Below are 16,215 nucleotides of genomic sequence, written 5' to 3'. Positions count from 1 at the left end.
CTTAGTGTCCAAGACATTATTCTTTCCAAATGTACGATATGCTTCATCAGTTCCAAATAAAGTCCTTGAGTATCTGCCCAATCAATACTGTCCAAATCATTTCTACACAACACAGATGATTTATAAATATTAAAGTATGTCCACACTTACGACCAAATAAAAAAAATCCCCAGTTTGTCATAGCTTACGATAAAGAGTTTTATTGATAATCATAGTATTTGACCACTAAGCAAACTATGTTATAATACACCCCACTACATATAAATATTAAACCATTTAACACAGGAAATATAGGAAGGCGTTTCACGAATCCAGGTAGATATTTCAAAGAAGGCATCATTGAACCTAGGAGAGGTCAGCTGAATCCGTATATGTTCGTATACTTTAAGTCTCCCACGTGGGAATGTCTCTATCAAGATGGAGATGTAAGTTATAATTTTAATTTTATTATTATATTACTTGTTTTTGCATAAGATGTTTGTATTGCATCATTAAGGAGAATTATGTCTGGATTTGGGTAAGTAATATTCAGATATATTAATTACGAAACACTTTTCATAGCTCAAATCTTCAAGGTGTTTGATCCACGTGATAAATTATATTCTACTTCACAAATCCACACTTGATGACTTGCCAATTATCCATATTAAAGCAAAACTATAACAATAAAATATTTAAAGTATTACGATTCCAAAGGGCCGTGTTCTAGCCTGGACATCCAGCGGTAATTATTTCAGAAATTTACTAACATAACTGCACCATAGGGGAGCTGAAGGATTTCGTAATGCAAGAAGAGAACGACCTATTTGCTGCTCAATCTGCGCAATGGCTGCAGCCAAAGTAATTTACTTGTTAACATGTAACTTCTCTCGTTATTTTTAATTAATAGAAATCTCTTGGTCTTGGCTTTAAACAAGTCAGAGTGAAATTAAAAGGATTGGTCCTGGACGTTCAAGTCAGTTATTTTGCTCTATCATTAATATAGTCAGGTGGCACTGTAGCATCTTTGAAAGGACCTAGAATTTGGTGGAGTCAGTGTTGTCTGTATTACAAATGTGACTCCTGTACCCACATAATGGTTGTAAACCTCGTAAAACGAGAAGATTATAATTTTTATATCACACACTTGAATAATGTAGGCGGGGTCACACACACCTACGACATTTGTTGTTGTGGAGTAGTCTTTATGAACGTTTGTTTAGTTAAAAAAAAATAGTCTCTCTGATTTGAGAGGGATGTCGGCTGATAAGATACCTTCCAGTTCCGAAAGATACGTTGTCAGACAAGCGATCAGAGGTACATTTTATAACTAGTTCAGTAACGTGTTACATTTATATAACTGATTAGAAATATCCTCCTGGTACAGTTTGTATTGGAAAATAGTGAACTTCTCCGGCAAAGCACCTCATGTAAGTAGCCCTTTTCTAATTATATGATTTATTACTTCAACAAAGGACCTACCCTTTCGTACAGGAGATACATTATTATTATTAAAGTCTCTAAGGTAATCCGAAACATTGTTCCAACCAATCTACAACCAATTATTATAGTATCCTCACTGGTATAAAGCAAGACGATATGATGGACTAGAAGGAATGGTTCCATATAATTATATTCTGGAGAAAAGGATCATCCCATTCATTTGATCCACCACAAAGTACTGATATTTCAAATCCGTGATGACTCAAAGCAGTCATGGAAAAGCGAGGTTGCTGTGCGCTTACACTACAATGCCGTATGTTGTCAATATTGTATCAAATATGATTTATTTATATTTATACTAAGATGGTTTCATGGTGATATCACAAGATTAGAATCACAAAACCTTTGAAACACCACCTAAAGACGGACTATTTCTTGTTCGTGAAAGTCAAGCTTTTAAAGGAAATTACACACTTTGTGTTCGTAAGTTAATAAATATTGTCAAATCATTCTGTCGCAGTTTTAAGGAAAAGTGGAACATTATCAATTATGAGAGATTCAAGAGGTTGGGTATCTGATATGAGATGAGGAATACTTTGAAATTTAGTAAATGTTGGTTGAAGTAGATCTCATTCATTAATACAGTTATATTATATATTAATTTAGCATTATCAACAAGATGCTGATGGATTATGTTGTCCCGACTAAAAATAGTGTAGAGAAAACTGGTGCTCATGACATTGTAGTGTCTATGAGAGAAGATTTTAAGAAAAGTAATATTTATAATATAAGTACTATACTATAGATTTCTTTCATAGAGGGCTGGGCTATCCCAGAAATGATTTGATAATGAAAAGTAATATTGGAAAGGTGAATTTGGAGGTAATAATTATATGTATAAAGTATTTAAATTATGGGGTTCCCTCATTGTAGAGGTGTGCTAGGAGAGTACAAAGGCAGTAAAGTAGCCATCAAATGTTAAAAGAAATAAAAGTCACAAGCACTCAGCAATTTTTAGCTGAAGCGTTCTGTCATACGTAAAGATTTTATTGTTTGTAATATTAATATATATATTATTTTTATGTGTAGTACATTGTCTCATCCTAATCTTGTGGGATTAATTGGAGTGTCATTAGATGATCACCCAATATATCTAGTGACAGAGTACATGGCTAAAGGATCTCTTGAACAATATTTACGTTCTCGTGGTATAGCTGTTATAACTAAACAAAATCAACTTGATTTTGCCAAGTATGTAATCTTTGTTTGTTATGTTAATAACGTCTTTTAATAGACATGTCTGTAATGGTATGGTATACTTGGAGTCTAAGAACTTTGTACATAGGTTATTCAACTATATAATATAATAAGATGTATTAGTCTCTTTTAGAGATTCTTGCTTCTCGTAATGTTTTACTATCAGAAGATGCTATAGCAAGGTACATTTATAACACAAGATATAGTACTAGTATTTTTATATAGGTCTCTGACTTTGGGTTAGCTCGTGAAGGAGTATCTCTACTGATAGCCAGAAATTACCAGTAAAATGGACAGCTCCTGAAGCACTCAAGATATGTAAGTCATATTGTTACTGTCATTAGTTATAAATAGTTGTTATAGAAATTTTTCTAATAAGTCTGATGTGTGGCGTTTTGGTATCTTGTTATGGGGAGATCTACTCTTATGCTAGAGTACCATATCCTCGTGTGGTAAGTTAACAGTGTTTAATAAAATAGTCTAATTTATTTTATTAGCCTGCTAATGATATAATGCAATATGTGAACGAGGTTATAGAATGGATCCACCTGATGGATGTCCTGATATTATATATAAAGTCCTGAGAGATTGTTGGGATGCTGAACCTAATAACAGACCAATTTCACACGAATTATGAAAGCTTTAGAAAGTGTACCGCCACCATGACATCATATCACCTATTCATTCATCATTAGAGAGTATTGTAGCAAAAACCAACAGTAATTGTTTTTTCATTTTTTATTCATATAATTTTAATATTAATATTAGTTTGACCACGCCCAACAAGTGACCTACTTGTGTCAAATTAAATATTGCAACAATGGGAGTGAAGTTTACTTATTACTAACTGTGTTTGTATGCTCTAGTGGTTATAATTTAGTTTTTGGGGTGGGAGCTAGTGACCAGTATAAAAGTTTAATGGCAATCTATTCCCCCACAATCATCCGAACATTTTGACACAAAGGGTATACCATAGCTTCTCAAAGTGTTGTTTTTTGTTAAATGCACCATATGAATTGATTTAAGACTTTCTGAAGTCCACTAAATGTATCTTTCAAGCAAGTGCATACCGTGACCTATAGGTAAACACAAATACTACAAACTACAACTGTAAATTTGTGTGTTACTTAAAAGAAATATTTATTTATCAAGTATCTTGTTAGCAAACAGTTGGTGCCTGATGTTCAGACTTTCACCTGAATATATGACGTATGTCATTAAGTTACACATATAACAACAACAATAACGTGATCCTACAAAGTAAATTAACGGACCAGACCCTATTAATAACTCAAAATAGTTCAATACAAGGGGTTATTAGATGTCTAAGGATGCAGATGATGTCCATTTCGACTCCATTGTGTATTATTGTACAGTTTACTGCTGATGAATACTTTAAATTTGTAGTAACTGCATTAAACATTATTAATTATTATTATTATTATTATTAATATTACTTTGGGAGTTAATAAGAAATATGTGTGTGTGTTGTTTTTTTTTTTTTTTGACTCTTCTTGTCCAACAGCATCCACAATTAGATCAAAACACGACGTTCATTATTTGAATCCATGCCCTGAGACAACATTTTATATTAATGTAACATTATAAATGATAAACCTGATTTGATTTCATCTACTACTCTAAATGGACATGATGTAATATCTTGTAATGCCATTAAATACATCCTTGTAGACACACTACGTTCACCACCACTCTGACGCTGAGCATCTAATACATGAAGGTCATCTTCAGTACGAAACTTAACCTCGTATTTGAACACCATATTTGCTAAAATCCTATACACACAACAATTATTTTATATTAAGTAAATCATACTATCCCTCATACATATTCATAGTTAGTAAAGACACTTCTCCACACAACCCATTTCAGTAAACAACAACTAAACGACTCCTGTTAACTTCACTAATCATACTTTGCAAAGGTTCCAACCATCTATAAATAAGTGGCCACGTGACATCACATGATCATTATATTGACTTATCTGTTCTTTTAATTCTTTAAGTATCTTCCTCATGACCTGTTAATCCGTCTTTGTCCTGTTGTATCTAAAGGGGTGTGGTTAATATCACCATAAGAATCTTAATTTACAAACCTTTTCAGATAATTCCTCATCCTTTCTACACGTAATTCATATTGTTCCAAGTACCTACAACATAAAGATAATTTATAATGTCAAAATATCAGAGTCCTCTTACATTATTGCCACTATCATTAACAACCAGAACACATAATATCAACTTTAGTCTGATGTTCATGAATTTGCTCTTCAATTGTTGCCACATCTTCAGGTAAACCTTGAAATATCTAGGCAAACAAATACTATATTACTAGTTTTATTGGCATATCACATACTGTCTGAACATCAGATGGTAACTGTTCTGGTGATCAGGACACCTGTCCAGTCTGCATGCTTTAGTCATCTTCTCACGAGCAATTTCTTTATAATCATTTTCATCTTTTTTAGCATTACTTACAGTTGACTGTGTACAGATTTGATAATGTAAAAACTAGGCCACATCCTTTTTACCTCAGCTTCCTTGAGTTCATTCGTGACAGATTGGAAGCGAGACTCAAATTTTTGTGTTTTGTTTTTCAGCAAATACCAATTCATAATGAGTACACAGACTTTGTCTATGAGATGATTTTTACATTCCTAGAACACAACATGACAGGATATCCAAATCTTCATTATTTACTTTAGTATGACTGGCTTATCTCTTGAAGCTTTGACAATCGCTTTTTAAAACATCTGCAAATTATTAATAATAACTAAGTCATTATTTCATGAATCTCACAGAAGAAATAGCTTCTTATTAATTTGGCAGATTCATCTGTTAAATTAATGAGTTGATCTTGCAACTGCCTCACCTATTACAATTATAATAATGATTATAATGATACAATACATTTTACTGAATTTGGTCGCTGTTCAATTGTCCTTTTTAATCTTCTCCCTATTAATTAAGTTTTTCTCTCTCAAATTAGTCTGAAAAATATAACAATTGTCCTTAAAAATAATTTTATTTACTTTTTCTTTCCGTACTTTGCTATCCTCTTTGACCGAAATGTTTCTCCGCCCCCGGTCATTTAATTGCATCAATTTCATTATTAATTTTGTAACTGACTTCTTCCTTGTGTCACCTTATAAAACATATAACACGTCACTTTCATACTACTATGAATACTTTTCTGATATCCTTGAAGTAAAGTTGACTTCCTTTCATCATTTACACTTGATAAATAAACCAACTCTCTGGTTTAATAAAAATAATAGATAATATTAAACATGTAATTATACATGTACTTTTAATTGATGCACTTCTTGTTAATACTTTCAGTTTCTATATCTACTTTTCTACTAACAGAATACTAAATTACACTTTGACTTATAATAACTAACAAAATTAACGAACCACAAATTTGTTCTTTTGGTAAAGAAAGTCTGTATGTAGAATGACTAGATGTCAAATGCTGTAGCTTTGCTCAACAGTCATATTGTTCAGCAACAGGAATATTATGAAGATAATAATAATAACAAAAATATATCAAAAACAGGGCGGAGCTTCCATTAGATCAATAAGCTGTTTTCACATCCAAATTGTCTACAAGTCATTTAAAAAAATTTGTAATATACATCTAATGCTAACCGAAGGTTTGCCATGGGAACAGCACATTTAAAATTATCCAAATTCTTAGACGGTGATCGTACCATATTGGACACGAAGATCTCTTTTATCTCTAACCTTATAAGGAACCCAGTTAAGCTTTACAAGCAATGTAACACTATACCTCTCGAGCACATGTATCGTGATCTTCTTTGCATTCAAAAAGGTAAATGATAGTGCATCTTGACCACTAATATATGTTCATTTTGTGAAGCATATTGCATATTGCTTTATATGTCACTACATAACACAAAAGCATCATTAGCTGGTCAAAATTGAACTAACCAGAATCAAATACAGTCTCATGAACTGTTTTTGAAACAAGTTTCTATTCTCATTCAACGCATTTCACCAGCTTCATATGTATCTCTGTCTTTATTACGTAGCTTTTTCCATTCTTTGTTGATAAACCATCACTTGATACGAGATAATTCATTCTGTGCAACCTATCAGAAAGAGAGGATGATCATCAGATACAATATACCAAACTTAACGAGTTTTCTTTTCTTCTTGTTGTTATTTCTTGTCAAGGTAGATTTGTTGAGAAGATGTACTCTTGCCACATTCTGAAGTATAATTTGAATTTTGCTGTTTTGTCTTAATATGATGTTCAATTACCCCAGTTATCCTCTTGGGACTCTAGTCACGTGATCAAACTCTACACTATTGTTGATAAATACAATATCATTAATAAATACCTAATTTGACCATTAACAATTGTCAATCTGAAACTTGTTGTTGTTCCCTATCACTTTTCTTTTGTTCATAGTCCACTGTGACAAACATCATTTTGTTCTTCAGCATAATCCTATACAGTTTGCTTTGTAATTGAGATATCACTTTATTAGATTGACCTACTCTTTTTGACTATGTTTCCTATAACAGATTTAACCGTTTTGAGTTTAAATATAATAACAAACTTTTTGATGTGATTTGAAACTTTAGAACAATAGCTTCATATTGTTTAATCTTTTTCTTTAATGTGTTTTTAATGTTGTTGATGTAACAATTTTAGCTTGTTGTTCCAGTTTGATCTTCTTGTTTCTTTACTTTGAAGAAAAACAATTCGATCTTCTTCATATGAATCTGATAACAAAAAAACTACCAATTATAATAACAATACTAATTAATAACCATCCAGCTTTTTCTTCCATTTGGATGTCTTTTGAAGTAAACTCTCTTGTCTTGTTCTACTACCGACATCTCGTTCAAGTACTTGATTTTTTTCACGTTCCATACGTTCATATTCTTTACATTTGTGGACAAACTTTTCTACCATATGTGTGTGGCTACTAATTCTAAGCTTGAATTTTACCCACCCCCCCTCAAGTTCTAACAACGTTCTTATCTTTCATTTTTTTAATTGTTGATGTAATTCAAACATGCTCTTCAGTACCAATCTTAAATATCAATAGTCATATCAGTAATATATCAGATTATTATCATAAATATTATCATATAGCAATCAGTATCATATCATATTATATCAGTATCATATCAGATTATATCATAATATATCAGATTATATCAGTAATATATCAATATCAATCAGTAAACAGTATCAGATTATATCAGTAATATATCAATATCATATCATTAATATATCAATTAATATCATATCATATCAGTTATATCTTAATATAACCGATTATATCAGTACTAGATCAATATCATATCAGTAATATCATCAGATTATATCGGTAGCATATCAGATTATATCATATAATATCATGCATATATCCGTAATATATCATATCATATCCAGTAATATATCAGATTGCTATCAGTAATTATATCAAATCAAGGCTGAGTCATATATCTAGCAGTTATATCAGTAATATATCATAATCATATCAGTAATAATATCGCCCAGTTGGGGTTTTATATCAGTATCATATCAGATTATACATTATTATATCAGAGTAATATCAGTATTATATTATAGCTAGTAATATTCAGTGGTACTTACCAGCTTTTTCTGTCTCTTCTAGCATTTTATATAGCCATCTAGTTTTGGCAAATTCTACCACTTTGTCCTTAACATTTTTCCATCATGTAATAAAAATAATTATACTAATTACCTGGGTAAAAATTGAACATTTATTTTTAATTGTACATTGAATTCCTTCACAATCTCTCTTCACCTAAATAAACATTAATATAGTTAAATACTGGAGGTGTGGCTTACATCTTGTTCTCGTTTTTTCAGATCCCTTAATAGACCATTTTGCACTGTATTTTCTCTTTGTAAAGTGTTCTCTTAATAACAGGATGATGTCCACCCAAAGTTATGATGGCTATAGGCATATTATCTTATGCAAAGGAAAGTATCATACTTACAGTGTTATCTCACCAAATCCTTTTTAGCATTGCCATGTTAACAAAGTCTTTAAGCTATTAAATAATTGATATACATCATTAGACCATCATTTAACTCATAAACCTTAAGTCCATCTTTAGCCCTTTCCAAGTAATGATGTCAGACCAGCCAATCCAATACACATCTGCACATACCACTAAATAATTTACCATTCCTAAAGACCATTCAACAAGACAATACAATTAAACAGTCCCTTACATTTTGGGCCAACAATCACGTTGAGTTTTGGAGATGGTAAAACAGTAACATCATCAAATGTTCTAACAAATATAAACATTGTAGAACAAACGCCACTATCGACTTACAAAAATTATGTAAACTAGTTTTCGAATGGCTCCCTCTCTAACGTTGGTAGTGTTGATTTTCATAACTTTAGGAATGGAACGTTATCTTCTAAATCAGATCTCCTTTTGCGCTTCCCCGCCATATTATTAGCCACGTTGTGATTGTGAGTGGTGTGGTCAAAATATTATTATTTCATAACGACAAAAACATATAAAATAAAATAATGTCATATTGTGATGAACTAGTAAAATGCGCTATGAGAAAAAGAAAAGACACAGAAATAAAATACACTGCATTTAGTCAAATCACATAACAAAAGTGATACCACATTAAAGTAAATACTTTCTATTAATTTCACTAAATTTTGGTCTGTTTTAGGTTCAGCATCCCAACAATCTCTCAATGATTTTATATATAATATCAGGACATCCATCAGTGTGGATCCATTCTATAACTGCTCGTTCCACATATTGCATTATATCATTAGCATGCTAATAAAATAAAATTAGACTATTTTATTAACACTTTGTTAACTTACCACACGGAGGATATGGTACTCAGCATAAGATAGATCTCCCATAACAAGATACCAAAAACTCCACACATCAGCCTTATTAGAAATTTCTATACAACTATTATAACTAATGACAGTAACAATATGACTTACATTATCTTTGAGTGCTTCAGACTGTCCCATTTTACTGGTAATTTCTGGCTATCAGTACGAGATACCCATTCACGACTAACCCAAAGTCAGAGACCTATATAAAATAATATTACTATATCTTGTGTTATAAATGTACCTTGGCTATAGCATCTTCTGATAGTAAACATTACGAGAAGCAAGATCTCTATAAGAGACTAATACATCTTATTATATTATATAGTTGAACTAACCTATGTACAAAGTTCTTAGACTCCAAGTATACCATCCATTACAGACATGTCTATTAAAGACATTATTAACCTACAACAAAGATTACATACTTGGCAAAAATCAAGTTGATTTTGTTTAGTTATAACAGCTCTACCACGAGAACGTAAATATTGTTCAAGAGATCCTTTAGCCATGTACTCTGTCACTAGATATATTGGTTGATCATCTAATGACCACTCCAATTAATCCCACAAGATTAGGATGAGACAATGTACTACACAAAAATAATATATATATTAAATTACAACATAAAACTCTTTACGTCATGACAGAAGCTTCAGCTAAAAATTGTTGAGTTGCTTGTGGACTTTTAATTTCCTTTAACATTTTGATGGCTACTTTACTGCCTTTGTGCTCTCCTACCACACCTCTACATGAGGGAACCCCATTAATTTAACATACTTTATGCATATAATATTACCTCCAAATTCACCCTTTCCAATAATACTTTTCATTGATAGGATCTTGTCTTGGTATAGCCCGCCCTCTATGAGAGAGGTAATTGAGTTTGTCTTGAATAAAACATTTTCCTTACGTTTTTTTAAACAAGTCTTCTTGACTCACGACAATATCAACACTGCCTGTTTTTTTTAACACTGAATTTTAGCCTGCTACAAAGACCATCAGCATCTCTTGATAATGCTAGTTATGATAACTTATTAATCAATGACAAATAATGGAGCACATACCTCAACTAATGATACCAAATTTTCGAAATATTCTTCATCATCCACAGTTACCCAATTTCTATCATCTCTTCGAACTCTGTAGTGTTCAACTTTTCTATCATAACTACAAGCAACAAATAGACTATCAACTACATACTACTTACCATACACACAATGTGTAATCTCCTTTATATGCTACACTCTCTCTTACTAATAATACCCATTTTTTAGGTGGACTTAACAGTTTCTCTGCTTCTGCTCTTTGAAGTTTGTCCATGAACCATCTATAAAATCGACACTGATACTATAATCAATAGACACATTGTGATAATAGAATTTAATGGACAACATTATTAATAATGGACAATAATTGACAAATAAATGGACACATAATTCACAAACATTGATATAATGGACATGTGTTTGCAATGATGGACACACACTTACGGCATAGTATGTAATTTGACAGCACCTTTGCTACCACCACTATTAGCTTCTTGTCCCTTAGTATCTGGTCGTACAGGAGGTGTATTAGAATAGAATGATCATCTGTCTTTTCAATGACATAATTAAAAGGGATCATCCCCTCTAACCCATCAGATCGACGAGCTTTGATACCAGTTAGGATCCTACACCCACATATAATTACATCTGTATAATGTTATTTAAAGTTACTTTTGAAGGACTAATAATTTTCTAATATATCTCCTTTCTAAATGGTAAGTCCTAAATTATGTATTATCATAATCACATGATAATCACATGAAAACTCACATGAGGATTAGATCCTGGAAAATTATATTTTCAACACACTTAGTACCTGTATCCAAGGTTTTGGCATTTGCCTATCAAAAACATAATTAAAAATTGTTTTATGATATTTGTACTTACTCGCAGCCATTTTGTTGAAAATAGATTACCTATAATTATTAGAATAAATGTACAAATAAACAAGGGAACAGAAAGTCACAATCTTTAATGAACATACCAATGATTTCCCAGATAAGGTTAAAATGTGTTTATGACAGGTAAGTACCAGAAGGTGGGAGGACACACACATCAGTCACATACTTACTAATTATACTTTCCTAAAACAGGAAATGTTTGCACAACAAATGGAATACAACTTATGTGGAATAAACCACAAAACACCCTTAAATGATAAACATGATCCTACAGAGTCCTTTCAGGCAATCTGTATACACACAACACTCTTATATGTATATAACTTGTGTTAATATTATCACTAAATCTTATTATACACAAACAGTTTCTAAATAATTAAACAAGTATCATGTCCTTTAGTAAACTGTCATTATCACAGAATATGTAATTGGTGACTATATTACCTCCTCCACGTTACGACAAACTTCACACTTCTATCTTTCTGCTTGCTACAGTTCCGCTATTGAGTTCGACTTTCTTTTCTCACTTGATGTGCTAGCCTAGGTGAGCCAACCCTCTTACAATATCGGAGTTGTACAATATAAAGGACATTTAAATAACTACAATGGTTTAAAAAAATTAAATAATGTTTCCAGCATAAAAAAAATCTATCACAAATGTAAGTTCTGTTAATCACACACCACCACACACACAACACACACATAGCATCTACAAAGCAATTCCAGAAGTTTTCATTCGAGAGTCAATGAAGAGTGTCTGCAATATCAAACGACCGACATTTTCAAGACTTGCCACTAAATCTAAAAGAGGATTACTCCAAACGTGTAGAAAATAGCTCCATAACTCGTTGATCTGTGTCTTCATCACAAGATGCAACTTTAATTTTCTTCTATTTCTTCAGGTGTAACACCAATAGCACTACCTAACGTACTCCATGGTCTTGTAAGGCCTCCGTAATTAATTGAATGTCATCAATATTGACAAATTCATCTAAAAAATATAACATAATGGACATTATCAATATCTCATCGCATACCTTCACCAGTGTCCTCTTGAACAGATATTACAGGTTGCGGAATATCCTCCCAACCTGGAGTGGATAACAGTGGTAAGGTGACCTTTGACCCTAGTTCACGACTCCAATGGTTCAACTGGTGTATTTATACCTTCTAATATTATATATGAAGGGATTTGTGGATTACATAACACTGAATTCGGGAGGTCCAAGGTCACATTGGGTAGGCCATTGGATGAAAGATATCAGTTTATTCTGGTTGTATAAACATAAGAACTGCCATGCTGTTTCTGGCGCTGGTAGACAAGATGATGTAGATGACTCTGATAAAGAGAGGAAGTTGTAGGATGATGTGAGGGATGGAGGGGATATTTTAAGTTTTATCATCCTGTTTTATCAATCAATAAACATTGTCATTGGATCCACCAAAAACAGGCCAGCAGATTTATATAGAAAATTACTGGAAGTATAAACGTAGACAGCGAACTAAAAGTCGATTAAATACTGACTGTGGGGCCAATGTTCCTTGATGATAAACAAAATATAGTGGATCAATTAAAGGAAGAGAAATAGACTCAGGTAAGGACGCTTGAACTAATGATGGCACTATTACTGAGGTAATAGTAGGGGTAGTTTGGAGGAGGAGGAGAAGGTGAATGATAGGGTGACATGAGAATACTTTTTTCTGATTCCCATGGTGATAAGAGGCGGGACTGTGGTCCACACAATGCTATCAATTCCAGAGAATGTATTATAAGTAATAACTCTTGTCTATTTGATTTAGAACCAGACCACAGATGTTCTAGGAGTCGTGTCAGTTACGACACCATGTGACAAAACTATCTGATGATCTGAAGTGGAATTTGGAGGGATATTATGGTGATCTGCTAACCATAGAGTAAACCAATTTTTTTAAGAAACCATGAGGATTTGTGATAACAGTGTGGATTAAAGCTTTAATGATGAAAGATGTAGTATTACTAAATGTTGTGAAGAAATTGAGAATTTTATTGACTTCTTCATCCTTGAAGATAAACAAACTTCCTTAACAATACTTTTAGCATCTGCTAATGGTATAAAGACCTGCTCAGATAAATTCTGGAAACGCCTGATACAACGTAACCATCCGTAGAGGAACATTAAAATGGCATTTCTTTCTTATAAGTCAATGGAGTATTTTTTTAGATCTTCAATTGTTGATTGATCAAACAACTGAAGAACAGCTGACAATAAAACACTAGATGCAAGGCAGTTACTATAGCAAACTGTTTTTTTGAGTGCTTGCCTGACTTCATCTAATCTTTGCTTTGCAGTCACAGCTGATGCATGCTTATCAGAATGAGGTACCTACTAATACAGTGGAAGTAGGAAAAACAGCTATTTGATCAAAGATGAGTTAAGATTGTTGAGTAATTCTTTAAACTATATCTCGATCATTGAATGAAATATCAACAATAGCTAGCATAATAGATGATTCTGTTAGTTAGAAGACTTTTAAAAAATGAGCTGCAGTCGTGACTGGAACATCAATTAGTTTTCCATAGATTTCTGGAGGGAGTGTACCATTGACACAATCTTTAAGCTTCTCTTTTTAATTTAACAAGGGGGTGTCGGGAATAGCTGATACAAAGGATGGTTCACTTGGAGAAAGAGGTGGAGATGGAGGTGGAGGCATAACAATATCAGTATGAAATAATGGAGGACTATGGTGATTACTTTGATGATGATTCGAGACGTTAATGACCGCGTCGCATTAAATTGAAAGTCTTTTCTTAATAGATTTTCTTTGTTTTCTGTGATGTTCCAGTAGCTGCACTATGTAAATCTTCTGGAATACTGCCACTACTTCGTAATGGTGGGTGTGACTGACTCTCAACAAGCATTGACCTACGTTGAGGACGTGAAACGTGGTGGTAAAGGGGGAGGGACTCTTAAAACGACATTAGAGAGTCTCATACGATCTGGAGTAGAGGAGGTGGTATGGAGTCACTTTGTTTAAATAATTCATCAATAATGGTACGACATAACTCATTATCATAGGCTAATCCCGTGGGTAGATGGTAACCACCCCCTATGACTAACAAGTTGAAATACTTCTCTGGTACATCAAAAATGTACCAGTGGGTGGTTCTCGATGACGAAATTCATTGCCATTAAAAATCGAATGAGGCTAGTTTTTCCAGCACCTTTAGGACCTACAACAATCAGATTAGCAAGATAGAGAGAAACAGAATGCTTTGATGGAGCCTCTTGATAGATTTTTGAAGTCAAAGGGTAGTTGCAAAAGTTCCTCAGCTAATGAAAATTAATGAGAGTTAGAGTGGTGTGTGGTTATATATTACCTCTCTCTCATTAACTTTAATCATGGCTCGTCGATCAGGGGCAATGGGCTGCTACAAGGAGTGCGTGATTCACCTGCACAGATACAGAGATAATATCATATCATAAATATCTTATTTTTACCAAAAGATTTGGATAACATTGCTTGAAGATTTTCAAATGTAGGTCTATTATTTGAAATCAAACTGCCAACAAAGTGTCATAATATCATCTATACCATTAGGACAACCGTCAGGTGGATCCATTACATATCCAATCTTCAAGTTGCTTCAATACATTCTCTGCTAACTAATGAGCAGTAACAAGAGGGGTTACCTCATTATAATTACTTACTATTGAAGGATAGGGTATTCGACCATATGAATAAATTTCCCACAGGCAAATACCAAAACTCCAAACATCAGATTTCTCAGAGAATATCTAAATTAACTATTAATATATTAATCAAGAGGAATGACTCACATTTTCTTTCAGAGCTTCTGGAGCTGTCCATTTTACAGGAAACTTGCCTTTTTCATGTGCAACATAACTATCTGCTCTAATAGCTAGTCCAAATCTGATATCTAGACAATTAGAAAATGCAATGTGTATTTCAATAAATGAAGTACTAAAATAGAATGAATGGTTTAATACACACATATTTAAACTAACTTTAGCTTGACCATTGCCATTCAATAGCACATTCCTTGCAGCCAGATCCTGTAGTGATAATTGTGGTCAGATATGCTCAGTTAATTATATTCACAAACCTATGTACAATCCTTGACTGCTAATATACATCATACCCTCACAAATATCTCTAAACAATACATTCCATTGATAAGATGGTATATAAACATTATTGTACCTTGAATAACTTAATAGTTCTGTTTGTGCAACAACCGTCTACGACCTCGTGTTGCCAAATATTTACCCAGAGATCCCTAAGTATGTGAGCTTAATTAAAAAAACAGGAGGTGTGGTCACTTACTTTAGCCATAAACTCCAGTACTATTTTATTTAATGATAAATCTTTGAAGACCACACCCACAAGTTGTACTAAATTTTTATGCCGTAGAATGTCTATTTAAAATACGATATATACTTATAGATATATATATCACGTAACATCTTACGTCATTATAGCAGCCTCCTGGAGAAATCCTTGAACAGCTAAAACCATCTTCTTTATCTTAGGAATACTTTTAATAGCTACTTGTAAAACCACATATGTTGCAGCATGAACCTCTATAAATAACATCTTGACCTTACTCATTTAATTACCATAGTATTACCTCCAAAATTCTCCATGGCCAACAGACTTAACTAAATGATGT

The 16,215-nt window shown here is 32.8% G+C and overlaps 2 pseudogenes; one reads left to right on the top strand and one right to left on the bottom strand.

The window, feature by feature from the left end:
- The first annotated feature begins 825 nt into the window (after positions 1-825).
- On the top strand, positions 826-3,316 carry LOC121392125 (annotated as a pseudogene).
- Positions 3,317-3,733: 417 nt separating this feature from the next.
- On the bottom strand, positions 3,734-14,234 carry LOC121392124 (annotated as a pseudogene).
- Between the last annotated feature and the right edge of the window lie 1,981 nt (positions 14,235-16,215).

This window comes from Gigantopelta aegis, unplaced genomic scaffold (assembly GCF_016097555.1).
Source record: "Gigantopelta aegis isolate Gae_Host unplaced genomic scaffold, Gae_host_genome ctg3396_pilon_pilon, whole genome shotgun sequence".
Lineage (NCBI taxonomy): Eukaryota > Metazoa > Mollusca > Gastropoda > Neomphalida > Peltospiridae > Gigantopelta > Gigantopelta aegis.
The sequence above is the reverse complement of the archived record's forward strand: the minus strand, read 5'-3'. Positions and strand labels throughout refer to the sequence as shown.